This window comes from Podarcis pityusensis, assembly GCF_964106645.2.
Source record: "Podarcis pityusensis genome assembly, chromosome: 2".
Lineage (NCBI taxonomy): Eukaryota > Metazoa > Chordata > Lepidosauria > Squamata > Lacertidae > Podarcis > Podarcis pityusensis.
The window spans coordinates 107,818,132-107,835,617 of NC_138029.1; the positions used below are offsets into that span (position 1 = coordinate 107,818,132).

The 17,486-nt window shown below is 46.7% G+C and overlaps 1 protein-coding gene and 1 long non-coding RNA gene across 2 annotated transcripts in view; one reads left to right on the plus strand and one right to left on the minus strand.

Moving 5' to 3' along the window:
- The window catches only part of LOC308470279, a 350,106-nt gene that overhangs the window by 229,530 nt on the left and 103,090 nt on the right, over positions 1–17,486 (plus strand). The gene's annotated exons all lie outside the window — the stretch shown is intronic.
- Positions 1–17,486, minus strand: part of PLXNB1 (plexin B1) — a 139,372-nt gene that overhangs the window by 114,291 nt on the left and 7,595 nt on the right. The gene's annotated exons all lie outside the window — the stretch shown is intronic.

A 17,486-nucleotide genomic window follows, 5' to 3' on the forward strand; every position in this document is an offset into this window, starting at 1 on the left:
GGTTTGTGAAGGGTGCAGAGAGTTGTTGGGAAGAGTGATGATGATGATAATAATAGGTTGTCCCAGTCACACTGGGCGGCTTCCAGCAAAATATAAAAACACAATAAAGCATCAAACATTAAAAACCTCCATTGCGGTGGGGTGGGGGAAGCCATGCCTGTTTAAAGTGGTATGATCCTGCTTTAAAACTATAGTGTAGATAGGGCCAATATGTAAGGAAATGCCTCCTGTTGCCTCTTCTGAATGTAGCGCCATACCCATTTATTTGATTTACGGAATACACTTCCACAAAGATGTGTTGACAGTCTCTGCCTCGGACAGGTTTAAAAGGAGATAAATTCTTGGGGAAGGTTAAGTGTATCAACCACCACTACTAGCTATTTTTGTTTTATTTATTTGTAAGAGATGCTCTAGCCTGCCCTCTGTCACATGATCCAAAGGCAGTTCATAATAATACCATGCCACCATAAAACCAAAGCAACAGAAAGGAGGTCAAAATAAAGCACGCCTTAAAAAATATCCAGCGAGCCGCAACTTGAGTTCTCCACTTGCAGCACCGATGGGATTTGTAATAACATTAAAATGTCCAGGCAAAGAGGGCAGTTTTCCCCTGGCACAAGCATGACAAACATTTTAAGAACATAAGGAGAGCTCTGCAGGATGAGGCCACAGGCCATCTAGTCCAGCGTTCTCTTCACACAACGGCCAACCAGATTGCTGCTGGTGGTAGTTGTGCCTGCAGGGCAAAGGTAGCCAACATTTATGGCTGAAGGGTTGCATCCAGGCAGGCAGGCAGACGCAGGATGCTGTGGCCAAAGTAAACTGTGTCCTCTCACCCACAAACACACATGCACAAGCAGGTACAGTGGTACCTCGGGCTACAGACGCTTCAGGTTACAGACTCTGCTAACCCAGAAATAGTACCTCAGGTTAAGAACATTACTTCAGGATGAAAAGAGAAATTGTGTGGCAGCAGCGGGAGGCCTGATTAGCTAAAGTGGTACTTCAGGTTAAGAACAGTTTCAAGTTAAGAACGGACCTCCAGAACAAATTAAGTTTTTAACGAACCAAAGGTACCACTGTACTATGCATGCAGACCACACAACATTCAAACACATGCACACACGCATAATGTTTATATGCTCTGCCTCCACAGTTGCTGGAGGAGTGAGAGCTCTTGTGCTCAGGTCCTGAGTGTACATTTCCCACAGACAACTGGTCAGCCCCTGTGAGAACAGGACGCTGGACTAGGTAGGCCACTGGCCTGATCCAGCAGGCTTGTCTTATGTATTCATGCCACTGAACACCAGGCACTTTGTTCTCTCTCAATTTACCCAGCTGTACAAATGGAAGGGAAAGTGCCAGGGAGATAACACTGAGGTAATACATAACCTGAAAAGCGATGACAAACCTAGACAGCATCTTAAAAAGCAGAGCCATCACCTTGCCGACAAAGGTCCGTATAGTTAAAGCTATGGTTTTCCCAGTAGTGATGTATGGAAGTGAGAGCAGGACCATAAAGAAGGCTGATTGTCGAAGAATCTATGCTTTTGAATTATGGTGCTGGAGGAAACTCTTGAAAGTCCCATGGACTGCAAGAAGATCAAACCTATCCATTCTGAAGGAAATCAGCCCTGAGTGCTCACTGGAAGGACAGACCCTGAAGCTGAGGCTCCAATACTTTGGCCACCTCACGAGAAGAGAAGACTCCCTGGAAAAGACCCTGACGTTGGGAAAGATGGAGGGCACAAGGAGAAGGGGACGACAGAGGACGAGATGGTTGGTTAGTGTTCTCGAAGCTACCAGCATGAGTTTGACCAAACTGCGGGAGGCAGTGGAAGACAGGAGTGCCTGGCGTGCTCTGGTCCATGGGGTCAAGAAGATTTGGACACAACTAAACAACAACAAAAATATATAACCTGCTTGACTTTTTTTAAAAAAACAACCACAACTCTTTGAGGAATGAGCACTCCAGTATGTGAGATGGCAGGGCACTAGCAGGAAAATGCTAGTTAGCCATGTCCAGATGACCTGTTCAACAAATATTTGTCCCGATTTATTTTTGCTTAGATGATGATGCCTATTTAATGAGCATCCATCCTTTTTTGTTTGTGGGAGGGTTTAACCCCCTTGCCGTCAAGTGTCATCCCACACTTTTCAATGCATTACCCCCCAACCCACCCACACTCTCCTTATCCCCCAAAGTCCAATCTTTTCAGGGACGAAGGGGTTTGTTTCACGAGAGCTTCAAATCAAGTTCAAATGTGCAGCTGGAATTTGGTGATCTTCTTACTGTTTGAACTGTGCATCTACGATAAAAGGGATAGAGTTCTGGGCCAGTCACTGTCTCTCAGCCTAACCTACTTCACTGAGTTGCTGTTGGTGGGGAAAACTGGATATGAGCTCCTTGGAAGAAGGGATATAAATTGTGCTCATGTCATCCCATGCTCCCAATCGATTCTCCACCATTCTGTCATTTTTTTCCCCTTCCCACATCGCCTGACTTGCACCTGTTATTTTCTGATGCCTATCATCTTATCCACACATACAACGTAACATTTTTCTCCATGGGATATTGTGCATGCTGTTGCCATGTCTGTTTTGTTTGTGCTGCAGTAAACATTCAAAAATCCTAGGGTTCGGGTCAAACTGAGGAAGGCGCTTGGATATAAAAGAGGGCGAAATTGCCTTTCTCATTTTTGCATGTTGGGGGTAAATTTATGGCCGGGGGAGCAGAATTAATTGGCACATGAATGCTCTGAAAGTTCCTATGCTGCTGCTGTTATTTAACACTGACACAAGCGCCTAAAACTTGGTAAGTGCTGCACATACATTAAAAATATATGAGTTGTGGCCTCAAACCTCAAATGTTCCTTCCACCACAACTTTCTTCCTCTTTAAGGTGCCACATGGGTCTTAGTTAAAACATTTTAGGATATTTGAAAAAGAGGAGGATAACTGAGAGACCGGAGGTAATGCTGTGTGCGTTTGAGGCTGGCCAACATCTCTGTTTCTTGTCCTAAAAAGAAAATTATATAACATCTTTTACCAAAAAATATATATATGCATGGATATTAAAGATTCATAGCACTGCTGGAGATGTGTGGCAAGTCAAAGCCCTGGGCTTTGGAGGCAGGAAGGTTTTGTTTGTGCTGGAGAACTTTCACCTTCTCTAGGAAATCCAGGTGACACAGGCAGTTTCCTTTTCCTGGGAGGCAAGCATCGTTGGGTGGTCTTGTGGATCTTTGTAAAAACAGGCCACAAGCTACCCTAATGGACTGCAGGTACTTGCAATGATCTGTCTTATAAAAACTTTTGCCTTGCACTTAAGGTGAGCAAAGAGCCACACAGAATATAAAAACACATGCAAGTTCTTGCAGGAAGTGTTACAAAACATGGTTCGTGTGGTGCCAGTGTGGTGTAGTGGTTAAGAGCGGTAGTCACGTAATCTGGGGAACCGGGTTCGCGTCTCCGCTCCTCCACATGCAGCTGCTGGGTGACCTTGGGCCAGTCACACTTCTCTGAAGTCTCTCAGCCCCACTCACCTCACAGAGTGTTTGTTGTGGGGGAGGAAGGGAAAGGAGATTGTTAGCCGCTTTGAGACTCCTGAAGGGGAGTGAAAGGCGGGATATCAAATCCAAACTCTTCTTCTTCTTCTTCTTCTTCTTCGCCATGCAACAAAATGGGGGGGGGGGACAGAGAGGAGGGAAGCAAGAACCCATCTGAGCAGCTCTGAAGGGAATAAAGGTAAAGGTAAAGGGACCCCTGACCATTAGGTCCAGTCGTGGCCGACTCTGGAGTTGCGGCGCTCCTCTCATTTTACTGGCCCAGGGAGCCGGCGTACAGCTTCCGGGTCATGTGGCCAGCATGACTAAGCCGCTTCTGGCGAACCAGAGCAGCGCACGGAAACGCTGTTTACCTTCCTGCCGGAGTGGTAGCTATTTATCTACTTGCACTTTGATGTGCTTTCGAACTGCTAGGTTGGCAGGAGCAGGGGGGAATAGAGTTCTCTTAACTGCTCTCAGCTCCCTTGAGAAAAAAAACTACATTTCCTAGGATTCTTTGGGGGAGGGGGGGGGAGGAAGAATCCATGACTGTTCAATAGGTATTATAGCGCTGTGGTGGTCATGGGGCCCCAAATTTCATTACAGTATTTGGCTGCCAGTGTAATGCAGAACGCCACATCAGAGACGCATGCCCCTCATTGGCAAACTCCTTAGGCCCAAGGTGCCCCAAACACAGTTCCCAAGGGCCTGGCTGGCCACTTCCTGGCCGGCACCTCATGGGTTAACACGAACATTCCTCTCTCCTTCTGACCTGAGCGGTGCAGCTTGAGTCCAGGCTATTCTTTGCGCTCTTGATAAAAGCATGTGAAAGCTGAAGGCCTCACACATTCCTCCATTCAGGGCTTGGCTGCCTGCCTGTAAACTGTCACTCCCTGGCACCCAGGCCAGAGAGGGAGAGAACTGCAGGGAACGCAAGCCAAACTCCCACCCTGGGCCAGCTGCACTTAAAACGGCACCCTCCCCATCTTTCCCCACCAGGGAGATCAGATCCCTTCTTCCAGCAAGTGGAATAACAATAATAATACCACTCCATTTTGGCTCCAGTCAGCATCTTTCCGCAGAAGCCGCCCCCTGTCCACAAACCTGTGCAAAAGAGAGCACCTTACCCATCCCTCGGGAACAACTCAGAACAAGCCCCGCTAATAGCAGGGTTGTGCCCTGTTTATGTAAAACTTTTGAGAAAGGCGGGAGACAGGACCGTGTAAGAAGGTTCCTTGGGGTGCCGTGACATTTAATTACCCAGGCCCCACCTGTCCCAGGCCCACAGCCTGGCATGGCGGCACAGCAGGCAGTTACGGCAAGAACATGTTTAACAGCACATCGTGCTTATATCGCGAGGGGATCTTTGCACCCCCTGGGAAGCTTTCGTTCATTAAAGAAACAACAACCCAGAACTAAATTAAAACCAGCAACGTCACCAAACCTGGCTCAGCAGTGTCCCAAGTAACACTTTAAAACCACCACCACCATCATTTTTTCAAAAAAACCCACAACCACCCAAAGCACCTTATTTTTCTTTTCTTAACTTTCTATTTAAAAAGACAGCTACGTAAAGGAGCATATTTTTAAAAAATAAAGCAATCCCGTGCTAGTGACAATGAAGGTAGTTTTAGATGTTATAAAAATGAAAAAGCCTCAGCAATCTGGAAATGGGTGATGGACCAGCAAAGGAGGCTCACAGCTGCCAGTCGGATTTGCAGCTGTAAACTTGAGGGCTAGGGCTGTTTGAAATTCTGTGCCCTGAGTTCCTTAACATCAAAATTCTGCATTAAGGAGACAGAGAGGAAGAGGGAGAGAGGGAGGATTGGACAAGTACAGGCACACATTAAAGGCAAAGCCAAGAAAGGAGGAGGGATTAAAAAGAATAGCTACGGGAGCTTTAAGAATCACAAACACAGGACATATGTATATACCCAAGATGATCTGGCACTTGCGATCAGTCACAAATGAGGATTGGTCACATGGGTGGTCATTTTGCTTTGTTCTTAAATTCACTTTCTGCCACTTTTTATGTTTTTGATTGTTCTTTAGCTATTTTTTAAATTATACTCTGTACATTGCCTTAAGCCATATGCTGGACAGATAGCGACAGCAGCTCTGCACTGGCCAGGTGGCCCTTGGAAGATCATCTGCTGTCACAGGTATCCTTCCTGCCCTTAGTTTTTTACACTAAATGCAGCGACAGCATTTTACACTAAATGCAGCACCCAATCAGTGGGTGAGGCAGGTGTTTCCATTCGTGTCGGTCCATTTTATGCATTAAGGCTTCCTTCCAGCCTCGGAAGTGCCTGGCATATACCTCTCAAGTCGCACTCAAGCGAAACCCCACCTGACAGCCCGAGCTGACAAGGCGCCAGCTCCTCCGGTTGGAAATCAAGAGGCGTCAGGAGCTGAAACAATGCAGGGACAATTTTGAGGACGTAAACGCCTTGCATGGTGAAGGGCCCTTAGGAAGCCAAAGGAAATGCCATTTCTGAGGTGAGACATTACAGCTTCGGGCCGCCTCCAGACGTCACAATAAAACATATCTGAAGAAGTGTGCGTGCACACGAAAGCTCATACCAATAACTCACTTAGCTGGTCTCTAAGGTGCTACTGGAATTTTTTTATTTTGTTTCGACTACAACAAACCGACATGGCTACCTACCTGTAACTAGAACAATAAAACATGTTTTCTTCTTCTTGCAGGGTTTGGGGAACCTTTTTCCTGGGGGACCCTTCTGGGGTCTGGATGTAGTGAGGGGTGGGGCCATAGGCAAAAGCAGAAAGAGGGATGGGTGCGACTTTTACCTCGCAGGAGGCTACATTCCAGCCACACCAAAGTCAGAGGTTTCTACATGCACACATTTCCATCAATCCTAGCAAGCAAAAGGGTGTTCGCAACATTCAAGGACATGTCCCGACCCAGGAAAAAGTATGAAAGGAGGGCATGATGCAGGGGTGTGGCCTATGGAGAGTCTGATAAGAGAGGCCTAGACTGGGATGCAGGTCTAAGGTTCCCCACTCTTGGGTTATTGTAGTGGGAATGAGCCTGTGCATGTTTCAGGCTCACACAATCCCCACTGTCCTCACCCTGCATGGCCATGAGTGCAGAAGCTTTCACTACCATTTTCGATAACTACAGTTTAGTTACAGTGGTACCTCGGGTTACACACACTTCAGGTTACAGACGCTTCAGGTTACAGACTCTGCTAACCCAGAAATAGTGCTTCAGGTTAAGAACTTTGCTTCAGGATGAGAACAGAAATCGTGCTCCGGCGGCGCAGCAGCAGCAGGAGGCCCCATTAGCTAAAGTGGTGCTTCAGGTTAAGAACAGTTTCAGGTTAAGAACGGACCTCCAGAACGAATTAAGTACTTAACCCGAGGTACCACTGTAATTAGGGGTGCTAGGGGAGAGGTATTATTATTAATTGAATTTATATACCGCCCTAAACCCGGGGGTCTCAAGGTGGTTCACAGAATAAAATCAAGATATAAAACCACAAAATACAAAATAAAAATACAACTTTTTTTTAAAAAAAAAGGTACAGATCATTTGAGCACATCAACAACAAATCTTTATTACGGTCGTAGACCAGCATAAGGAGGGAAGGGTGCAATCGTTTAAAATCATTTAAAATCTAAACAAAAAAACTACACATTTTGTTTTGTTTTTTTAAAAAAACTAAAAGGAGTTAAAACAGAGTATGTGTGTATATATATATATATATATATATATATATATATCCATAAGAATCCAAAAGAAGCTAAGAAAGTCTAAAAGAAGGGTTAGGAACATCAGACAAGAGTGAAAGAGCACAAAAGGCTAGTACAGTGGTACCTCTGGTTACGTACTTAATTCGTTCCGGAGGTCCGTTCTTAACCTGAAACTGTTCTTAATCTGAAGCACCACTTTAGTTAATGGGGCCTTCCGCTGTCGCCGCGCCGCCGCCGTGCGATTTCTGTTCTCATTCTGAAGCAAAGTTCTTAACCCGAGGTATTATTTCTGGGTTAGCAGAGTCTGTAACCTGAAGTGTATGTAACCTGAAGCGTATGTAACCCGAGGTACCACTGTATATATAAGACCACAGCTATCAGTCTACAGAGCACTCAAATCCGAGAGCTCATTATGGAGCACATCATCATTCCGAACACTACTTTAAGAAATACAGAAGTAGTCAAACATTAGTAAAATGTAACAATGGACCCAAGCGTACATTGATTTTTCACTACTCTATCTAGGCTTCTAATTTTATTGACTCAAGTACCAAACATGCTTCTTTATATTCTTCAGCTTCTTCCAACTCTTTTCCATTTTCTAATAGCTGGGCAAGATCTGCACGTGCAGCTTCTAATCTGCGTTGGCAATCAGGAATCATCATTCTTGCAAGATCTCAATCTGTTTTTTAATTGCATAATTTTCAGAACCTTCAGCTTTCATTTTCTCAAATCTTCTCTTCTTGCTGTTTTGCTTCTTTTTCATACATAACCTTTTCTTTTGCCAAGCGCTTCACTAAGCCTGTTTAGCACCTCTGGTGGGAGACACGTTGTGCTCCTTCTGGGGTAGTTTTCTCACCTTTTGTCCACACCTTGCCCCTCAGCTCTCATCTGTGGCTCATAGAAGCTGTCAGCATGCGACAGCGGCCGCACCCCAGGAATGGCTTCGACCGGTGAGGGTAGCCAATGGGTCTCAAACCCTCAATGAATGGACTTCCCCTGTATGCAAAGACAGGCACCGGTGGATTAAGCGGATGGGACTGTGATAGGAATTTTGAGGTCTAGATATATGGTAATGTTCATAACTGCACGTACATAGGAAAGGGGCATATTTTTATTTACAACAAGACCAATAGTGGGTCCAATGGTCAAGAAGGCGTTTTCTGCATATGCTGCAGAGGGAAGTAAGGGGCAGGTGGGGCTTGCCAACCTGAGAAGGTAGCCCATCTAGAAAAAGGAAAACTCTTATCCTATGCTGCCTTGAGGGAGCTCTTTGGGAGGAGAAAAGGCTAAGGAGTAAACTCTACATGAATCCAGAATGGAGTCTCCAAGATGGTTGGAGGACACTTTAGATGCCTCCTTCCAGCAACTCCTGCAGCTAAGCTGGCGTCAAACACATTGCTCTGCTTGGACCACATTAGCAAGGCCAAGAGAGGTGTGGGTGTCTTGTCGTCTGGGCAGCCCAGGACCTCCAGACACACTGCCCAGGCTTTAGCCCCAGGGAGGTCACTTCAGAGCTGCTAACACAGAGGTCCGACTTCACCTCCAGAGACAAACTCCATTGTCTCTCGAGACAGACGGATGCCTACAGCAGTTTAGTACCCCAAACCACAGTTAATCTTAACTGGAGTTGGTTGAATCAAGCAAATTTTATACAGCGGTACCTCTGGTTGTGAAAGGGATCCGTTCCGGAGGCCCGTTCGCAAAGGAACACAACCCACAGTGGTGCATCTGCGCACACGCGGGTTGCGATTCGCCGCTTCTGCGCATGACGTCATTTTGCACGTCTGCGCATGCGCGAATGGTGAAACCCGGAAGTAACCTTTTCCAGTACTTCCGGGTCGCCGCGGGACGTAACCTGAAAGAACGTAACATGAAGTGGACGTAACATGAGGTATGACTGTACAGTGGTACCTCAGGTTACAGACGCTTCAGGTTACAGACTCCGCTAAACCAGAAATAGTACCTCGGGTTAAGAACTTTGCTTCAGGATGAGAACAGAAATCGCGCAGCGGCAGCGGAAGGCCCCATTAGCTAAAGTGGTACCTCAGGTTAAGAACGGTTTCAGGTTAAGAACGGACCTCCGGAACGAATTAAGTTCTTAACCCGAGGTACCACTGTAACCCATAGTTTGAAGCTGGCTCATGTCCAACAAAGCACACTTCAGATTAACCATAGCGTAGGGTTCAAAGCGGTGATTTATGTGAAAAGGATAGGAAAGCTTCCAGTGTTCCCTTTGCAGTGGAGAGGGGAGTTGCCAGTCAAAGGCTCACATAGGTTTGTTCCCATCACAACCCTGCCCACATGCAGATGACGACCAAACACAGCCAACTGAGGCTAAGCGCAGCTTATAGTCTAGATCAGGGGTCAGCAACCTTTTTCAGCTGTGGGCCGGTCCACCATCCCTCAGACCATGTGGTGGGCCGGCCTATATTTTTTTGGGGGGGGTGAATGAATTCCTATGCCCCACAAATAAACCAGAGATGCATTTTAAATAAAAGGACACATTCTACTCATGTAAAAACACGCTGATTCCTGGACCGTCTGTGGGCCGGATTGAGAAGGCGATTGGGCTGCATCTGGCCCCCAGGCCTTAGGTTGCCTACCCCTGGTCAGGGCTTATACAAGATGCCTAGGGTTCAAAAACCCTGCTCAGCTATCAAGCTAACTAGACATAGCCTATATTGCAGGGTTACCGTGAGGCCAAACAAGGCAGGGAAGAACTATGCATGCTACCACAAACTCCTTGGAGGAAGGGTGGGTAATATATGGCATAAATGTTTTTTTAAAAGGCCAAATTCACCATCTACTAGTGGTTACGAAATTGCACTACTACTACTAGCAGCAGATAACTACGGCTGATTAGAGACTGATTGCCCAATTTCAGAATCTCAGAAATAAGTTTTTTAATCTACTCGGTTACACTTACGTTTTACGGCACTTCAGTAAGCTCACAGAAGCTTACCTGGGGCTCTCCGCTGCCATCTCCCATCCAGGTCGAGCTAAAACTTGCTCAGCTTTAACAAGGTAGCAGCACCAGTACCCTCAAACCATTATTCTGCTTCAGCTTTTCTCCTCCAGGCCCCCAAGGCACCAATTTCCCGCATGATGCATCCTGCGTTATTTTGCTTTCCGCCCCAGCAACCTCTCCTCTCACATTAACATGGGTGCATGTGCCAAAGCGACTAGGCCGTAGCTGCAAATGCCTCCAATTGCCGGAATCAGATGACGAGCCGGTGCTCCTGGCAGGTGGGAAAACTATGTTCTGTGTCCTCTTTCCCTCCTCACGAGCATAATTTCTGCCTGCTATTGAGAGTGGGGCACAGAAGCGATAAGCGTTCCTATTTGGCTTTAAAGGAAAATGAAATGCAGGCACACAAGCGTGCTCCACAAAGACAGTTGGGATTTAGGCCACACTCATGCCATACATTTGAAGCTGCTTTTAAAAAGTCGTGGCTTCAGTTCAGCTGCAGTTTGTTAAGGGTGCTTGGAGTTGTCAGGAGACCCCTCAGAGAGCTACAATTCCGTCAATTCCTCTTCCCAGGGAACTCTGGGAATTGTAGTTCTGCCAGGGGAATAAGAGGCTTCCTATCAACAATCAGCACCCTAAACAAACTACACTTCCCAGAATTCTCTGGAAGAAGCCATGATTGCTTAAAGTGGTATCACAGCACTTTAAATGTTTGGTGTGAATGTGGCCTTAGGGAAGACAGTACTACCAAGGTCTCTTAGTTTAAGTGTGAACAGGGAGGTTCGTCTGACGCCTTCCTTACATATCTTTAGGCACCAGGCAAAAAAACCCCGTTCTTCTGCTACCAGGCCTTTGGCTGATTAATATTCTACAGCTTTTTAAATGTGTTTGTGGCAGAGAGGGTTATTGCTTCGCTGATTCTGTTTTACCTACAGTGGTACCTCGGTTCTCAAACGTAATCCATTCAGGAAGACCGTTCGACTTCCGAAACGTTCAAAAACCAAGGCGCAAAGGGCTGGCTGCAAGTTCAATTGGAAAAAATTGAAATACACGCAGCGGAAGCCGTTCAACTTCTGAGGTGCGTTTGAAAACGGAAGCAATTACTTCCAGGTTTGCGGTGTTCGAAAACCGAAATGCTTCCGAGACACTAAAAAACGAGGCACCACTGTATTTATTTGTGCTTTTATTGGACCAGAGCTCCCATCAACTCCAGCCACTATGGCCAATGGTCAAGGATGATGGGAGTTGTAGTCCAACAACATTTGGAGGACCACAGGTTCCCCATCCCTGGAGCACCAGATGCTGAGAGGAAACTACAGGGGGGTTTTAGGCTGGTTGCTATCAGAGGCAGAGTGCTGGGTTTGATGGCCCAATGCAATAAGTATGAGGGACCTTCCTCAGGAGTCTTTCCAAGGCCCAAGCCTTTCGCAGAAGCAACTTAAAGCACTTCGACGGGCTGCCCTTTGGTGTCGAGGGCAGCTTTTAGCACTGCATTTTAAAATCTGTTTTATTGCATTTTAAGGTGCTGGTTTTACGTCTTTCAAAATATATATTCACCCACCGGAGCCTGAGGAAATGGGCAGGTTTACAAGAAAACACTTGTGAATCACTTGAGCCTCTTTGAAGACTACTTGGAAACTACAACTGCTTCAGAACAGCAGCCAGGTTGTTAACTGGGTCCTGCCATTCTGAACATTTTTCAACAGTGTTAAAAGTTCTTGACTGGCTTCCAGTTTGTTTTCTAGTCACAATTCAAAGAGCTTATTTTGACCTGTTGTATGTATAATGGCACAGGAGGAAGGAATTAGCACGCCTGAGGAACCCCAAGCTTCACAAAAGGATAGGGGCAAAAGCGGGAGAATGGAATGGAGTGTCCTGCAAACGGGCATGGCTGGCTTAAACAGGGGAACTCCATGCTGCATTTTGCTGCAGGTCTCACTGATAAAGCTCTAAATGACCTGGGATCATAATACCCAAATTGCTGCGGTCTTGTGGTAGACCACTTTTGGTGCCCATGAGGTTCAGCTGGCCCTTACCCAGATGCCAAACAAGAGGTGGGAATTACTTTTGAGTAAACACACACAGGGTTGTGCTGTATAAGTACTTGGCTTTAGCTAGGCTAGCTGAAAAATCCATGAGAGCTTTCCCCTCCACAAGACATTTAAAATTGGAATATGAATGCACGTTTTATCTGACCTTGAGTTTGTGTTTTATTCTTTTAATTGTCTCATTAGCAGCACATCTTTCAGCTCTGGCATGAAAGACACCTTGAACTTTTCAAGTCATAGAATTCTAAGTACACAAGCCCATCAAGGAAAGGAGTTGGCAGAACATCTGTAAATCTGTGTCTTGTTACCAAATGTGTGCTGTGGGTTCGGATCACCATCATTATTATTACCGTATTTTTCGCTCTATAAGACGCACCAGACCACAAGACGCACCTAGCTTTGGGAGGAGGAAAACAAGAAAAAAAATATTCTGTATCTCAGAAGCCAGAACAGCAAGAGGGATCGCTGCGCAGTGAAAGCAGCAATCCCTCTTGCTGTTCTGGCTTCTGGGATAGCTGCGCAGCCTGCATTCGCTCCATAAGACGCACACACATTTCCCCTTACTTTTTAGGAGGGAAAAAGTGAGTCTTATAGAGCAAAAAATACGGTATATTTGTTACTCATCCTTGACCATAAGGTACCAGGGTGAATTATATCTATATATATATAAAAATGCAATACAACACAATAAAACAAATAAAATAACCCTACCCCAAAACACCATACAGTATACGGGTCAAATAAGGTCCTTTTTAAAGGCTACATCAACTCCATTACAAGTTGAAGAAAACATAGCTTTTTTGTAGCGCATACTCATGAAAATCGTTGATGAGAGGTATTTGACTTTGCTAACTCCTGAGAGGAACCAGAGCCCCAGGGAAGGCTCCTTGTAACTGTATGTATGGAGCTCTGAAGCAAAATCTGCCATAGTAAAAGGGTGGCTTTTGAAGCGGGAACAGGAAGGTGTCAGAGTCGAGAACAGTTGTCCCAGTATGGGGCCAGCCCTATCATTATGCAGACTGAGGAGGATGCCTCAGGGGGAGAAATTGGGTTGTCATTAAAAGAAGCACAAATTTATTATTGCCGTAAAGAGGTGGAGAGGCACTTGTGGGGTTGTGCCACAAAAAGGGGGGGAAACAACTTGATGGGCCGTTGGCGCTAGGCACCATGACAGGAGCGAAAAGGGGAGGGCACTATGATGGGGGAGCACCATTTGCTCCTCTACCTCAGACAGCAAAATGTCTTGGACCAGCCCTGACACTGTGACTGCGTTGTCTGAAACTTCCGTAATAAAAGATATCACAGTAAATTGGAAATTACTACTTTTGGTTACATTAACAGCCTCACATGAAACACCATCTCTAGTTAAGGAGAAGGGCTGAGGAACAAAGGTCAATAGCTGGGGGGTTATGGGACTTGTAGTCCAACATCATCTCTAGAAGACCAAAGCAGGGCCGTCTTAAGCATATGCAGCGCCGGGGTGCAAAAATCTGCCCGGCACGCCCCCCCCCCGATTGCCCAGAGTTGTCGACATTTTTTAGGGGGGGAACCCCAAAGTTGTTTAGCTTTTTAAAGAAAGGTTCCCCAGAGTTGTCAACCTTTTTTTAGGGAGCTGACACCATGATTATCTCAGCTCAGGAAAAGAAAACAGGAAACATAAGGAGCCTAGCGCAACAAACCAGCCCAAGGCATCAGCGTCGGCGACCGAGTGAAGCCGGGCGCCTCATGGCATAACCAGCGTGCGCTGGGTGGGCCACTCCATGGACCTACGCCAATCCCAGGCACACAGAAGGGCAGAGCCAGCCAGCCGCCTCAGCACCTTGCTGGCTCGCTCACCCCCGAACTCACGGCGCAGAGCTGACCACGGCAGAAGAGCCCACCATGGTGCTCCAACCGACGGGCAGGCTCTTCCCCAGACTCCAACTCTCGGGCCCCGGACTCTCAGCCATGCGCCCCAGAGAGCCCGGCGCCCGGGTGCCCAGCACCCCCAGCGCCTATGGTAAAGACCACCCTGGACCAAAGGTTAGCCGCCCCCAAGGCTCTCAGATAGCAGTACTACTCTGGAAGGCCCAAAGGAAACATCATATGCTCATTGTTGTTCAATGCAGACTTAACATTACAAACTTAAACCACCATTAAAGTCTTATTGTTATTCTTTGCCAAAAGGAAGTTGGGGAAATGTGAGGATTTGTGAGGGACAATACAGTGGTACCTCTGGTAACGAACTTATTTTGTTCCGGAGGTCCATTCTTAACCTGAAACCGTTCTTAACCTGAGGTACCACTTTAGCTAATGGGGCTTCCCACTGCCGCCGCCACGCAATTTCTGTTCTCATCCTGAAGCAAAGTTCTTTACCCGAGGTACTATTTCTGGGTTAGCGGAGTTTGTAACCCAAGGTGTGTGTAACCCGAGGTACCACTGTATGTCTCTCCCATATCAGTCTCTACAACCACAGAATGCGCTGTAACCCTCCAATGGTTTGACTTCCCCATCAAAGGCACACTCATCCATTGTCTTCTGAGACAGACAGATGCCAACAAGTTGGACTAGGTATAAGGTAGCTTCCTAAGATAATAAATAACCTTTACGCCTTCTTCATTTGCCTTTTCAGTCTAGTTCCTACCTGCCCCCACACAGGGGCTAACTAAACCTTCCATCCATCTTTCCAACCTGGAGTTTCTGTGCTCTATCTTTCTCCTAGTCTGGCTCCAGAATATGGCACCCCGGGCATTGTTAGAGAACTAAGAGAGGGAAAGAAGGAGGGACTCTGACCAGAGCCAAAATGAGCAGCAGAAAGGAGCCTGCAAAGATTTCCATGCCAGCACATTCTCCCAGGAGATTAACAGTGTGCTATGGGGAAAAGGGGAGGGCGATCTTTAACAAAGCTGTTTCCCAAATGAGATTTTACAAAACTACAACAGATGTAGAGGGAAGGAAGAGGGGGACTGGTAAATTATTAACCTGTTTGGCTAATTTGCAGATTGAGAGAGAGAGAGAGTGCATACGTTTGTGCAGCAGCGCAGAACAACTTAATACAGATTTCTCGCAAAACACAAAATTAATTTTACTGATCGAGTCCACGCTGGCAACAAGAAATAGCTGCAAATGCAGATAACACACCTTCATCAGGGAGACCCCTTGCGAGCATTCGGTACCTGAGAAAGAGGAAACATTCCCAGATCTCCTGCATGCATTATCTGTACTGGAGATCAAATATAAAGTATTTGGCTTCTTTGACACACTTCCTTCACCTGGAACTAGCAGCTCCCACAAACACCTTACTGTGATTCATTTTGTCACTGGTGCCAGGAGCTTGTGGCTGATGTAGAAAAATGAGAGGGAGCCAGAGCAGAGGCTTAAGGAGATAAAGGATGATAGCTACAGGATAAGAGTGATGAATTTAGCAAGGATATTACAAACTGTGCAACAGAACGCCTCCCATCACATCTCTGGCTACTGTAGACTGGCAGGTGCTTTCCATCTGCTGCCTTCTGTGATTCCTTTCCCTGTCCTGTGATTGGGGCACATCAGAAACTTAGGTAAAGGTAAAGGGACCCCTGACCATTTGGTCCAGTCATGGACGACTCTGGGGTTGCGGCGCTCATCTCGCTTTACTGGCGAGGGAACTGGTGTACAGCTTCCGAGTCATGTGGCCAGCATGACTAAGCCACTTCTGGCGAACCAGAGCAGCACACAGAAACGCTGTTTACCTTCCCGCCGGAGCACTACCTATTTATCTACTTGCACTTTGATGTGCTTTCGAACTGCTAGGTGGGCAGGAGCAGGGACTGAACAACAGGAGCTCACCCAGTCGCGGGGATTCGAACCGCCAACCTTCTGATTGGCAAGCCCTAGGCTCTGTGGTTTAGTGTCCCTATCAGAAACTTAAGCAAGCCTTAATCTCTGCATGTGCAGGTACTTCCTTGCTTGTCACTGGAAATCCTTCACCCTCAGTGTGAGGATTGTTGGCATATTTGAATGTCATACCATTCAATCAGAAACATTGCTGGCTGTCAGAGAGCTATTTCGGCCATAATGAGATCATCTTGTGAGTTTCAGGTGGGAGATGAACAGAAGTCCCATGGTCAGTCTTTCCTAAAAAGCACCAGAATGAACATAGGAACCTGTCAGTGTCAGATGCTTGGTCCGTCTAGGTTGTTTTTGTCCACACTGATTGGCAGTGGCTCTCCAGGCTCTCAGACACTTGTCTTCCCCAGGCAAAGTATGTGAAGCTCCTCCCCAAGATATCACAGTATTGTGGACTTTTCATAGAATTGGAAGAGACCATGAGGGTCATCTAGTCCAACCCCCTGCAATGCAGGAATCTGTTCCCCAACACAGGGCTCGAACTCACAACCCTGAGATTAAGAGTCTCATGCGCTACTGCCTGAGCTATCCCACAGCATCAGTTGGGAGCACACCCTAACTATTTTAATGCTCCCATGAATTAAAGGTAAAGGTAAAGGTACCCCTGACCGTTAGTCGCAGATGACTCTGGGGTTGCGTGCTCATCTTGCTTTATAGGCCGAGGGAGCTGGCGTTTGGCTGCCGGTGTTTGTCTGTTCAGGGAAGTTTTTAATGTATGACATATTAGTGTATTTTTGGTATTTGTGGAAGCCGCCCAGAGTGGCTGGGGAAACCCAGCCAGATGGGCGGGGTACAAATAATAAATTTATTATTATTATTATTATCTGCAGACAGCTTCTGGGTCATGTGGCCAGCATGACTAAGCCACTTCTGGTGAACCACAGCAGCGCACGGAAACGCCGTTTACCTTCCGTCCAGAGCAGTACCTATTTATCTACTTGCACTTTGACGTGCTTTCAAACTGCTAGGTTGGCAGGAGCAGGGACCGAGCAACAGGAGCTCACCCCGTCACGGGGATTCAAACCACCAACCTTCTAATCGGCAAGTCCTAGGCTCTGTGGTTTAGACCACAGCGCCACCTGCATCCCCCTCCCATGAATTAGTCATGGCCAAAATGGCCCATTCATGGGCTGAGGAGGGCTTTTCCTCGCCTCGCCCATTTCAGACAATAAATAAATAAACACCCCCACCTCACTGCCTGCTTTATTATGAGTGAACAAGGCACACGAGTGACCAAAATACAAGTGGGTACCCCATTACATTTGCCTCAACCCTCCATCGAGGTCTAACTTCCTCACTGGTGTTTCTGAACTTCCAGCTTGCCCCTCTATTTAGACC